The following is a 13,023-nucleotide window of genomic DNA, read 5'->3' on the forward strand; positions in this document are numbered from 1 at the left end:
GTGGATTGAATTGTTGAATGATTACAACTTTGAGATTCGTTACCACCCGGGGAAGGCAAATGTGGTAGCCGACGCCTTGAGCAGAAAGTACAGAGAACCCATTCGAGTAAAATCTATTAATATAATGATTCACACTAACCTTACTACTCAAATAAAGGAGGCGCAACAAGGAGTTTTAAAAGAGGGAAATTTAAAGGATGAAATACCCAAAGGATCGGAGAAGCATCTTAATATTCGGGAAGACGGAACCCGGTATAGGGCTGAAAGAATTTGGGTACCAAAATTTGGAGATATGAGAGAAATGGAACTTAGAGAAGCTCATAAAACCAGATACTCAATACATCCTGGAACGGGGAAGATGTACAAGGATCTTAAGAAACATTTTTGGTGGCCAGGTATGAAAGCCGATATTGCTAAATATGTAGGAGAATGTTTGATGTGTTCTAAGGTCAAAGCTGAACATCAGAAACCATCAGGTCTACTACAACAACCTGAAATCCTGGAATGGAAATGGGAAAACATTACCATATATTTCATTACTAAATTGCCAAGGACTGCAAGTGGTTATGATACTATTTGGGTAATAGTTGATCGTCTCACCAAGTCAGCACACTTCCTGCCAATAAGAGAAGATGACAAGATGGAGAAGTTAGCACGACTGTATTTGAAGGAAGTCGTCTCCAGACATGGAATACCAATCTCTATTATCTCTGATAGGGATGGCAGATTTATTTCAAGATTCTGGCAGACATTACAGCAAGCATTGGGAACTCGTCTAGACATGAGTACTGCCTATCATCCACAAACTGATGGGCAGAGTGAAAGGAGGATACAAACGCTTGAAGACATGCTACGAGCTTGTGTTATTGATTTCGGAAACAGTTGGGATCGACATCTACCGTTAGCAGAATTTTCCTACAACAACAGCTACCATTCAAGCATTGAGATGGCACCGTTTGAAGCACTTTATGGTAGAAAGTGAAGGTCTCCAATTTGTTGGAGTGAAGTGGGGGATAGACAGATTACGGGTCCGGAGATAATACAAGAAACTACCGAGAAAATCATCCAAATTTAACAAAGATTGAAAACCGCCCAGAGTCGACAAAAGAGCTACGCGAACAGTAAAAGAAAAGATATAGAGTTTGAAATTGGAGAAATGGTCATGCTTAAGGTTTCACCTTGGAAAGGCGTTGTTCGATTTGGTAAACGGGGGAAACTAAATCCAAGGTACATTGGACCATTCAAGATTATAGATCGTGTCGGACCAGTAGCTTACCAACAGGAGCTACCTCAACAACTCGCGGCTGTACATAACACTTTTCACGTCTCAAATTTGAAGAAATGTTTTGCTAAAGAAGATCTCACTATTCCGTTGGACGAAATCCAAATCAATGAAAAACTTCAATTCATTGAAGAACCCGTTGAAATAATGGATCGTGAGGTTAAGAGACTTAAACAAAACAAGTTACCGATTGTTAAGGTTCGATGGAATGCTCGTAGAGGACCCGAGTTCAACTGGGAGCATGAAGATCAGATGAAGAAGAAATACCCGCATTTATTTCCAGAAGATACGTCAACACCTCCAACTGCTTAAAATTTCGGGACGAAATTTATTTAACGGGTAGGTACTGTAGTGACCCGAACTTTTCCATGTTTATATATATATTAAATGAAATTGTTATTTACATGATTAAGTGTTTCCAACATGTTAAGCAATCAAACTTGTTAAGACTTGATTAATTGAAATAGGTTTCATATAGACAATTGACCACCCAAGTTGACCGGTGATTCACGAACGTTAAAACTTATAAAAACTATATGATGACATATATATGGTTATATATATAGTTAACATGATATTATGATAAGTAAACATATCATTATGTATATTAACAATGAAATACATATGTAAAAATAAGACTACTAACTTAATGATTTCGAAACGAGACATATATGTAACGATTATCGTTGTAACGACATTTAACTGTATATATATCATACTAAGATATATTATATATCATAATATCATGATAATATAACAATTTAACATCTCATTTGTTATAATAAATAATGGGTTAACAACATTCAACAAGATCGTTAACCTAAAGGTTTCAAAACAACATTTACATGTAACAACTAACGATGACTTAACGACTCAGTTAAAATGTATATACATGTAGTGTTTTAATATGTATTCATACACTTTTGAAAGACTTCAAGACACTTATCAAAATAATTCTACTTAACAAAAATGCTTACAATTACATCCTCGTTCAGTTTCATCAACAATTCTACTCGTATGCACCCGTATTCGTACTCGTACAATACACAGCTTTTAGATGTATGTACTATTGGTATATACACTCCAATTATCAGCTCTTAGCAGCCCATGTGAGTCACCTAACACATGTGGGAACCATCATTTGGCAACTAGCATGAAATATCTCATAAAATTACAAAAATATGAGTAATCATTCATGACTTATTTACATGAAAACAAAATTACATATCCTTTATATCTAATCCATACACCAACGACCAAAAACACCTACAAACACTTTCATTCTTCAATTTTCTTCAGATAATTGATCTCTCTCAAGTTCTATCTTCAAGTTCTAAGTGTTCTTCATAAATTCCAAAAGTTCTAGTTTCATAAAATCAAGAATACTTCCAAGATTGCAAGTTTACTTCCAAGTTTTCTAAATTCATTCCAAGTAATCATCCAAGATCAAGAAACCTTTGTTACTTACAGTAGGTTATCTTTCTAATACAAGGTAATAATCATATTCAAACTTTAATTCAATTTCTATAACTATAACAATCTTATTTCGAGTGGAAATCTTACTTGAAATTGTTTTCGTGTCATGATTCTTCTTCAAGAACTTTCAAGCCATCCAAGGATCCTTTGAAGCTAGATCTTTTTTTCTCATTTCCAGTAGGTTTATCCAAGGAACTTGAGATAGTAATGTTGTTCATAACATCATTCGATTCATACATATAAAACTATCTTATTCGAAGGTTTAAACTTGTAATCACTAGAACATAGTTTAGTTAATTCTAAACTTGTTCGCAAATAAAAGTTAATCCTTCTAACTTGACTTTTAAAATCAACTAAACACATATTCTATATCTATATGATATGCTAACTTATTGATTTAAAACATGGAAACACGAAAAACACCGTAAAACCGGATTTACGCCGTCGTAGTAACACCGCGGGCTGTTTTGGGTTAGTTAATTAAAAACTATGATAAACTTTGATTTAAAAGTTGTTATTCTGGGAAAATGATTTTTATTATGAACATGAAACTATATCCAAAAATTATGGTTAAACTCAAAGTGGAAGTATGTTTTCTAAAATGGTCATCTAGACGTCGTTCTTTCGACTGAAATGACTACCTTTACAAAAATGACTTGTAACTTAGTTTTCCGACTATAAACCTATACTTTTTCTATTTAGATTCATAAAATAGAGTTCTATATGAAACCATAGCAATTTGATTCACTCAAAACGGATTTAAAATGAAGAAGTTATGGGTAAAACAAGATTGGATAATTTTTCTCATTTTAGCTACGTGAAAATTGGTAACAAATCTATTCCAACCATAACTTAATCAACTTGTATTGTATATTATGTAATCTTGAGATACCATAGACACGTATACAATGTTTCGACCTATCATGTCGACACATCTATATATATTTCGGAACAACCATAGACACTCTATATGTGAATGTTGGAGTTAGCTATACAGGGTTGAGGTTGATTCCAAAATATATATAGTTTGAGTTGTGATCAATACTGAGATACGTATACACTGGATCGTGGATTGATTCAAGATAATATTTATCGATTTATTTCTGTACATCTAACTGTGGACAACTAGTTGTAGGTTACTAACGAGGACAGCTGACTTAATAAACTTAAAACATCAAAATATATTAAAAGTGTTATAAATATATTTTGAACATACTTTGATATATATGTATATATTGTTATAGGTTCGTGAATCAACCAGTGGCCAAGTCTTACTTCCCGACGAAGTAAAAATCTGTGAAAGTGAGTTATAGTCCCATTTTTAAAATCTAATATTTTTGGGATGAGAATACATGCAGGTTTTATAAATGATTTACAAAATAGACACAAGTATGTGAAACTTCATTCTATGGTTGAATTATCGAAATCGAATATGCCCCTTTTTATTAAGTCTGGTAATCTAAGAATTAGGGAACAGACACCCTAATTGACGCGAATCCTAAAGATAGATCTATTGGGCCTAACAAACCCCATCCAAAGTACCGGATGCTTTAGTACTTCGAAATTTATATCATATCCGAAGGGTGTCCCGGAATGATGGGGGATATTCTTATATATGCATCTTGTTAATGTCGGTTACCAGGTGTTCACCATATGAATGATTTTTATCTCTATGTATGGGATGTGTATTGAAATATGAAATCTTGTGGTCTATTGTTACGATTTGATATATATAGGTTAAACCTATAACTCACCAACATTTTTTCTGACGTTTAAAGCATGTTTATTCTCAGGTGGATACTAAGAGCTTCCGCTGTTGCATACTAAAATAAGGACAAGATTTAGAGTCCATGTTTGTATGATATTGTGTAAAAACTGCATTCAAGAAATTGATTTTGATGTAACATATTTGTATTGTAAACCATTATGTAATGGTCATGTGTAAACAAGATATTTTAGATTATCATTATTTGATAATCTACGTAAAGCTTTTTAAACCTTTATTTATGAAATAAAGGTTATGGTTTGTTTTAAAAATGAATGCAGTCTTTGAAAAACGTCTCATATAGAGGTCAAAATCTCGCAACGAAATCAATTAATATGGAACGTTTTTAATCAATAAGAACGGGACATTTCAAGTGAAACTTGTGTCGCTCCAACCATTGTTTGATTTTAAGTTAACCAGTTGTATCACGGCGGAAAGTTTTGTAAAATTCATACAACCGGTATATAAAGGTTTTTCAGCGTCAACAAATAGTTGTTGTAATCTGTCATGATACTTATCAGCAACATTATCCTCCATATCCAAATCGTCAAACATGTCATCAAAATTAACATTATTGTCACTATTGTATGAATCTTCTTCATTATCAGTATCGTTATCCGAAACAGACGGGTTAAGGTCAGCTAATGACTCACCATGAAAAGACCAACATGTATACCCTCTCATAAATCCGTGTGCAATTAGATGATTTTTGATATCGGTTGAATCAGCATACCACCGTGCATTTTTGCATCTCTTACAAGGACAACTAATTGTAGTGTTTCCTTTTTCTAGTTGATCAGTCTCAGTAACTGTAATAAATTCATCAACACTATCCATAAACTCAGAGGTAGCTCGACCTATCTCGTACATCCAAGTATTCCGATCCATCTACAATCAACATTGAAAAAGTTAATACATTATTAATAATAAAGAATGTAAAAAGTTGGAAAAGGGACTAAAACCCACGACCACCTCTCTACCAAGCAACATCCTAACCATCTAAGCAATTGTGTTAACCTGACAACTTTACATTTATTTTCTTTAAAAACATAACGTATGGTCTATTGTAAAAAAAACCCCAATCAAAATTAATTGAGTTTTATCGATCATAATCCCATAACCACTTTATCATTTCTCTTTTGTTATCTATCTGTGTTCTAAAAAAACCCGAAGTAACCCAAATCAATTGAATCTGTAAACCCTAATTGTTCGGTACCCAATTCAATTTCTGTTCTATTTTAGATACGGTCTCTGCACGATTCTACTTTGCTACCATGGCTTACACAAAGCAATGTATTTCAAGAGAGTTTATTTCTAAGGTTAGTTCCTATTAGTAATTATAATTAATAATTAATTTTGTATATTTGATAATCTAAATTTATTACTTTTTTTTGTTCAGAAAAAAATATGAATATTATTGTCGCGCAATTAAACTTTGAAATGGGTTTGGTTATGAGTTCGGTCAATTTCCTTGTTATTGCATATTGTACTTGTGTGATATGTTTGCTGTATTATTCATAACACAATAATAAGACTGCATGTGTTTGAAATGATATTAAGGTGTATAAGCCTGTGTTTGTTGTACTATGATCTTAATTTGTATATGCATGTGCTTAGATGTGTATCTTTTCTATTACATTTTGTGTACAGATGCAACAAAAAAATAAAAAAAGAAGTGTAAACAAACTGAAAAAGAAGACAGTTGTTCAGTTGAAGATTGAATTTGACGAGTTTGGCCAAGCAATTGGAAAAAACCAAGCTATTTTTGCAAGCAACATAGGCGTTTTGACTAGGAGCACTTGTGATTTTCTTGTAAAGGATTGGAAGCATGTGTCTCCTGATCAAAAACAAAGTTTATGGTTGAAAATAAAGGTATTAAAATCTAAGATTTTGTTTAATTACTTTTTATTTATATATGTTACAACATTCACCACTTAAATTAGTTTAAGTTATACAGGAACTTCATAATATTGAAGACGATTTTGCACAAAAAACAACACTTCAAAAATGCAACACAGCGTTTACGAGATTCAAGCGCAAGTTAAGAACGTTTATGGATGAAGGCAAGCTTCTTTATGAGGAAGTAAAAGAATACGATTTCATAACTCCAGAAAAATGGAAAAAAATTTGTGAAATTGAAGATACGCCTGCTAGCCGAGTAAGTGCTATTCATTTTATTTGTAACAGGTATGGAGGTACATTGTGATATTGTAACGCTTTGAAAAAGGCATTTAATCGCATTTACACTATGTAGGATCTAAGAGAAAAAGGCAGAAAAAATGCTTTGAAAAAAGAAAAAGAAAAGTATGCTCGAGTTGGTCGTTCGAGATATCGTGGGAAAAAAGCACAATGGGATACAGAAGCAAATGATCCTCATAAACGTACACCATACCACAATATCAAAGATCCTGCTTCGAGGTATTACGTGCTGGGCAGGATGAAGCCGGATGACGCAGGGAAGATGGCAATATGCCCAGAAACAATTGTGCCGCTTATAGAGAAAATTGTAATATATTTATATTTGAATTTTTAGACTAACCAACTCATAATTTTTCTATAATTGATTACTTGTGTTGTTTTTTCCAGGTTAGGACAGATAAAGAAGGCGGGGATGCCTTGTTAACTCATGTGGGGAAGGAACACGGTGGTCAAAAAAGGGGTTTAAGTAGCACAATAGGCTACAGCAAAATCAGAAAGAAACAGAAAGTAGACGATAAAAGAACGAGGGTAACTGATTTAACTGATGTTATTTTCTTACAATATTTAAATGCTTACTTACTAAATTTTATATTTCATGTTTGCTAATGAGAAGTCTCAGGAAAACCAAAAGCATGATGATGAAGAGGATGTTGTTGATGAAGATAATGATGATGATGAAGAAGATGTAGATGATGAACAGAATGATGATGATGAAGGGGATGTTGATGAGAAGTCTGATGATGGAGATGAAGGTGATAATGAAGTGGAAGGTGCTAATGAGAAGTCTCAGGAAAAGGAAAAGTGTGATGATGAAGAGGATGTTGATGATGTAAAGATGTTAATGAGGAGGATGATGATGAAGATGTGGTGAGAAAACGTGAACCGATGGTTCAACATCAGAAATTCACCAAAAAGAGAGTGAAACAATCGAAACACATAAAGATAACTGATTTAACTAAATGTTGTTTTTTTCTAGACTTTTAAATTGCTCACTACATTTAGTTTTTCATGTTTGTTAATGAACAGGATGTTGAAAAAGAAAATCCTGAAGAAAATGTAAATGTTCATGACGACATCAATGATAAGGAAAATGCAGTGATTGAAGAAGTGAATGAACCAGAAATAGATGCAGAGTTTGTTCCATATGATGATGTCCAAATGGTGATGAACGAAGACGAAGAAGAAAATTTGAATAAAGAAGAAGATTATGTGGTTCGAGAAATAAAAGATGGAGTGTTTAAAAAAGTTAATGAAGTAGAAAAAGATGCAGAGTTTTCTGACGATGTTGATGAAGAAATGTTGATGGAAGACGACAAAAATGAACACGTTGATGAAGATGTTAATGAAGAAGTTAATACAGAGCAAGATCCAATGATTAAACCTATTGATGCAGAGCTAACAAATTTCAGAATGAAACCCAGTCGTTCACCAAGAAGAAGGAAGTCTGAAAGAATCCTATTACAGAAGCTTTCAAAAACTGTTTTCGTCAAAGATGGCAAAGGTATGAGTGAGAACAATCCAATCAAATTGTAATTTGTGATGAATATTATTGATGCTACTATAACTATGTTTGTTAATGTATATTTGTGATGCTACTTTTTGATTGAAGTTAATGAATATTTGTGATGCTCCTTTTGTATGAAGTTTTGTTATGGTAATATAACTGTCTTTGTTTATAGTAATTTGCTAATGCAATTGTACTTTGGGTTATGATTAGGGTAATGATTGTACTTTGGGTTATGATTGCCACTGAAGGTGGTTATAAGGTCAACATTGATTATCATATTGGTTATTGGGTCTGATTTGACATGTATACTACCTCATGGGTTTTTTTTTTCCTAAATTTGAGTGAGCGTTGAGTTGTTATTACTTCACCAAACATAGTTTGGTTTCTGAATTAGGCATATATATAATAGACTATGTTTATATGTTTGGTTTTCTTTTGGTTGCCATAGTGTGCAGCAGGTAAATAATCAGGTTATCCAGGTTTTGTTATCCAGGTTTTGAGTTGTTATTACTTCACCAAACATAGCATTGAGTTGTTATCCAAGTTTTGTTTAAGCTGACCCGGTTGGTTCTGCTACTACTTTCAGGTTGTGTTTGCCTATTGTACTATATAGTTTAACTTTCTTTCATTACATAATAAGGGTTTATATGTTATAGGTTATATATAGTGTGTTTATATGATGTTAATAAAGTTTATATGTTGTTAATATAGTGTTGTATGATGTTTAGAATCGTGTTGTGTAATCGCGTCAATCATGGTGTGTTAAAATAGTGAGATGGTTGTGTGTCGTTTGTATGTCCAGTTCTGCTCCAAGTCTGCACTACATGTCTACAATCGTGTTGGGTAATCGTGTGAATCATGGCCTGCTCCAGGTCTGCACTACATGTCTACAATCGTGTTGGGTAATCGTGTGAATCATGGTGTGTTATATAGTCAAATTGTTGTGTTATAGATCGAATCAAACATGTTTTATAAACGTGATTTATAAACCTGATTCAAACATGTGTGAATCATGTGATATTATTAACGTTCATGTAAACCAGATTTATACAAACTTTCATAACAAACGAAGTAAGATATATAAATAAAAAAAAAGAAAGATTGAATTACCTCTAATGATTTTGAAGTCTCCATTGTTAACTTTGAATCAGACCAGTTTACGTATGAACCAACTATTATAATCCTGCACTATATACTTTAAGTACGAAGCTAAACAAGCAAACAAGAACAAGCCGAAACAAAAAAACTAAAAAACGTGTGTATTTATATTTCTGAACAGATTTTTTATATTTATATTATTTATAAGTTTAATAATAATCTTATTTTTGGTATATAAAATTAGATATTATTATAATTATATTATATTATATATACTTATCAAAATCCATTCTTAATTATCAAATTATTTCCTAACTCTTCTGTAACTAACTAAGTTCCTTTTATTTAGACGTGTTTGTTTAATAACCCGTTAAATATGGAACCGTAAATAACCCGATACATATAAATCAAATTTTATAGGACTGTTTGATTAATTAGACGTGTTCGTTAATTTCGGTAGACTAATATTAACAGAACTGTAAGGGTTAGGTTGATTAAACGGAGATCGTTAACCTATATATCCCGTTAACTTATTTAGACGTGTTCCAGTTAAAAGGCGTTTGTTACAAACTAATTAGACGTGTGTTTTGAAACTTATTAGACGTGTTAGGCATTTAGACGTGTTCCCAGCAAATCTAATAAGACGTGTTGCCAATTAGACGTGTTGTTGTTTCATTCAGACGTGTTCCTGGTAAACATAATTAGACGTGTAGTTAATTGGACGTGTTCTTTGGAATATTTGTTAGACGTGTTGTCAATTAGAGGTGTTCCCGATAAAAGTAATTAGACGTGGTTACCAAATAGAGGTGTTAAACTTACTTAGACGTGTTGCAGATTTCTAATTAGACGTGTTGCGAATATTAATTAGACGTGTTCCGTGTTTTTTTGGTAGAAATCTTAAATAGACGTGTTCGGTGTGATAAATTAGACGTGTTATATAGTGAACACATCTAAATGAAGGGCTCTAAATGACCCGAAATGTAGTAGTGTGATATACATTAATCTAATATATTTTTTTTTAATTTGAAGACATGATCATACCTTTGATTCTTCACTATTCCAATAGTCAACAAGTCTTCTCCAGTGTTTTTTGTGGACTACCGTAGGCCTGGAATTTAATTGTTCATGGTGAGTTTTAGTTTCATCATAGTGAAGCTTCTTAAGTCTTTCCCTCCAGCTCTTGACCTTTTTTCCAATAGATTTAAGGATCCACTTATCAGCATCTCCACGAATGTCAAATTTTTCCTACCAATATAAGCTGTCAGTTTAGTAAAACAAAAAAGTATCAATGACATCCAGTTTGTAAGTATAGACCTTTATCTGAGCAAGCAAATCCCTCTTTGTTGATTTATGAACTTTATGCCAACTTTTGTAAAAAGGACATTGCTTCCCACTCCTAGCTAACACACCCATGAAATGGGTCAGCTCACAAGCTTTTTTATTAATGGGTTGTCCAAATTCATTGAGTAAGATAATTGTTTGCTCCGATTCTGTTCATTCCCATGTCTTTTTCATTTGTGCTGGTCCTCTTGGTACGTAGCGTTTAGTTGTTTCTGAAAGACAGAACGTGAATTAATTTTTATACTATGTAATCAAATGCATTAATTATACATTGATAAAACCAAATTCATTAGAATACCTGATCCAGTATCCACATCTTTTTGAATGTCTTGCTCTGTTCGGACAAGTTCCGCTTCTTGATATTCTTGATGTTCTTCCGCTTTTTTCATCACATAAGTCATTATCAAAATTTGAATATAGGATTGACAAAACAAAAGTATGATCTTGTAATTATAGAAATTTTACCTTCTTCATGCTCAGGTTGATTAAATTCATGGTCTGCATTACACTTCGAACCATTATCTGTTTCATAATTCAATTCTTCATCAGAATTAACTTCATGGTCATTTTGGTACACCATCTCAGTATCATGAATATCGATGTCATCATTGATGTCGCCATTTCTTCATTAATCATCTAGTCTGTAATTGAAGAAGGTTATATAAAATAGTAAATTAAAAGTAGACTTAATAATCAGTTGATGGCAGAAAAAATTTATTGAAAAATATGTTTGCCACAACATAGATTACAATCAACCCACCATTGGTGTCTCTTTCTGTTGCTTTCAGCTGTTGTGTTGAATTTTTTTGCAGTGTTGTACCAACTCTATTCTGGCATTTATTAGAATGTTGTGACATATGAGTTATTGAACCCCTTGTACTAGTCATTTGTAGCTTTTTCATTTTAGATTTTGCACACTTTTTCGTGTGGTTCAAAAGCATAGAACTCACACGTTTCTTCACTAACTTAGCCACGATATTTAGCGTCATTGGTTTAACATATTTATTAGCCTTTTTCTGCAAGAAGTATCATTTCGTTAAAATAAATATAATGAAATAATATGTAGGAGCATAATTTTTTTACCTTTTTAGACACCTTAGATGTTGTTACATCTGTGTAACACCCCGTCAAAAATTCCTTTAACGGAATGTTAACTCTGGTCCCAGTGTTTGGCTTGACTTCTATGTAACAACAATATTCTACAGCGGAATCAATTAATACCTGAGAATAAAACACGCAAAACAGATCAACAATAATGTTGAGTGAATCTTCAGGTTTTAGGTAAACAATACAGTATGTTTAAGAAATAAAATTTCGAAAACGTTTATTAGTGGAAGGCCACCAAGGTTTAATGTTATATTTTGTAGACAACACCGTTTCCTGTTTCAAAAGTTTGTTGACACTACCATGTCAAGTTTCAATCATTTGTAGACAATACCGTGTCAAGTTTTATCTCATTTGTTTGTAAACCACAGTTTTAAATAACATTGTATAGTATCTGAAAAACACTTATCAGAAAAATAGTTTAGTTTCCTTGACCACGAGATTTTACAAGTACAACCCCAAGTTGCAAAACGTTTGCATAATCTGAGCACCTGAATACTAGCAATGACCCGAGTATAGAAACCACTATACCCGCCCTTACCTCGTAAAATGTTATACACTTGTTCGAGCGTTTCTAATGTTCAAAGTAAATGCACCACATTTAATATTGTAGGGGGAGGTTGTTAACCTAACGGATCCGTCCATCTAAATTGTGCTTACACCGATGGTATTAAAAGTATTCAAGCTTGAGGCTTTGTGAACAACCTCAATATGCATATATAGTACTCGTGTCAATACAAAAAACATTTTATAATGTAAGTATAACGGCGTGTATTCTCATCCCTAAAAACAAGTAAAAAGTGGGACTGTAGACTCACCTTTGAATAAAGCTCGGATTGAAAGACAAAACTTGTACGGATTATAGCTGAGTAATGCAGCCTAAGTATACGTATTTAGGTTGGTCAATATATTTATCTTAAATGAGTGTGGTTTCATAGTATAAGTTGTCTCATTGCTCGACTCGACGCGTTTCAAAGTAAAAGTCAACTATATCATGCAAGTCAAACAAAGTCAACCGAAAGTCAAACTTGGTCAACTTGGTCAACTAAAGTCAACATTAGTAGTTTCATGTCAAATTTTGGTCAACATGTCAAACCTAAGTCAAACAACAAGTTTTAGGTCATAAATGGTCACTTTCACAATTTCAGTTTATCGTTGTGCACAAAGTTCATGTACATGTAGCAAACTTAGCATATTATCTCATAGAACAAAATTCAAGTAAAAATGGAAAACTCCAGATCATAAGTATAC

This window comes from Rutidosis leptorrhynchoides, chromosome 1 (assembly GCF_046630445.1).
Source record: "Rutidosis leptorrhynchoides isolate AG116_Rl617_1_P2 chromosome 1, CSIRO_AGI_Rlap_v1, whole genome shotgun sequence".
NCBI classification, from domain to species: domain Eukaryota; kingdom Viridiplantae; phylum Streptophyta; class Magnoliopsida; order Asterales; family Asteraceae; genus Rutidosis; species Rutidosis leptorrhynchoides.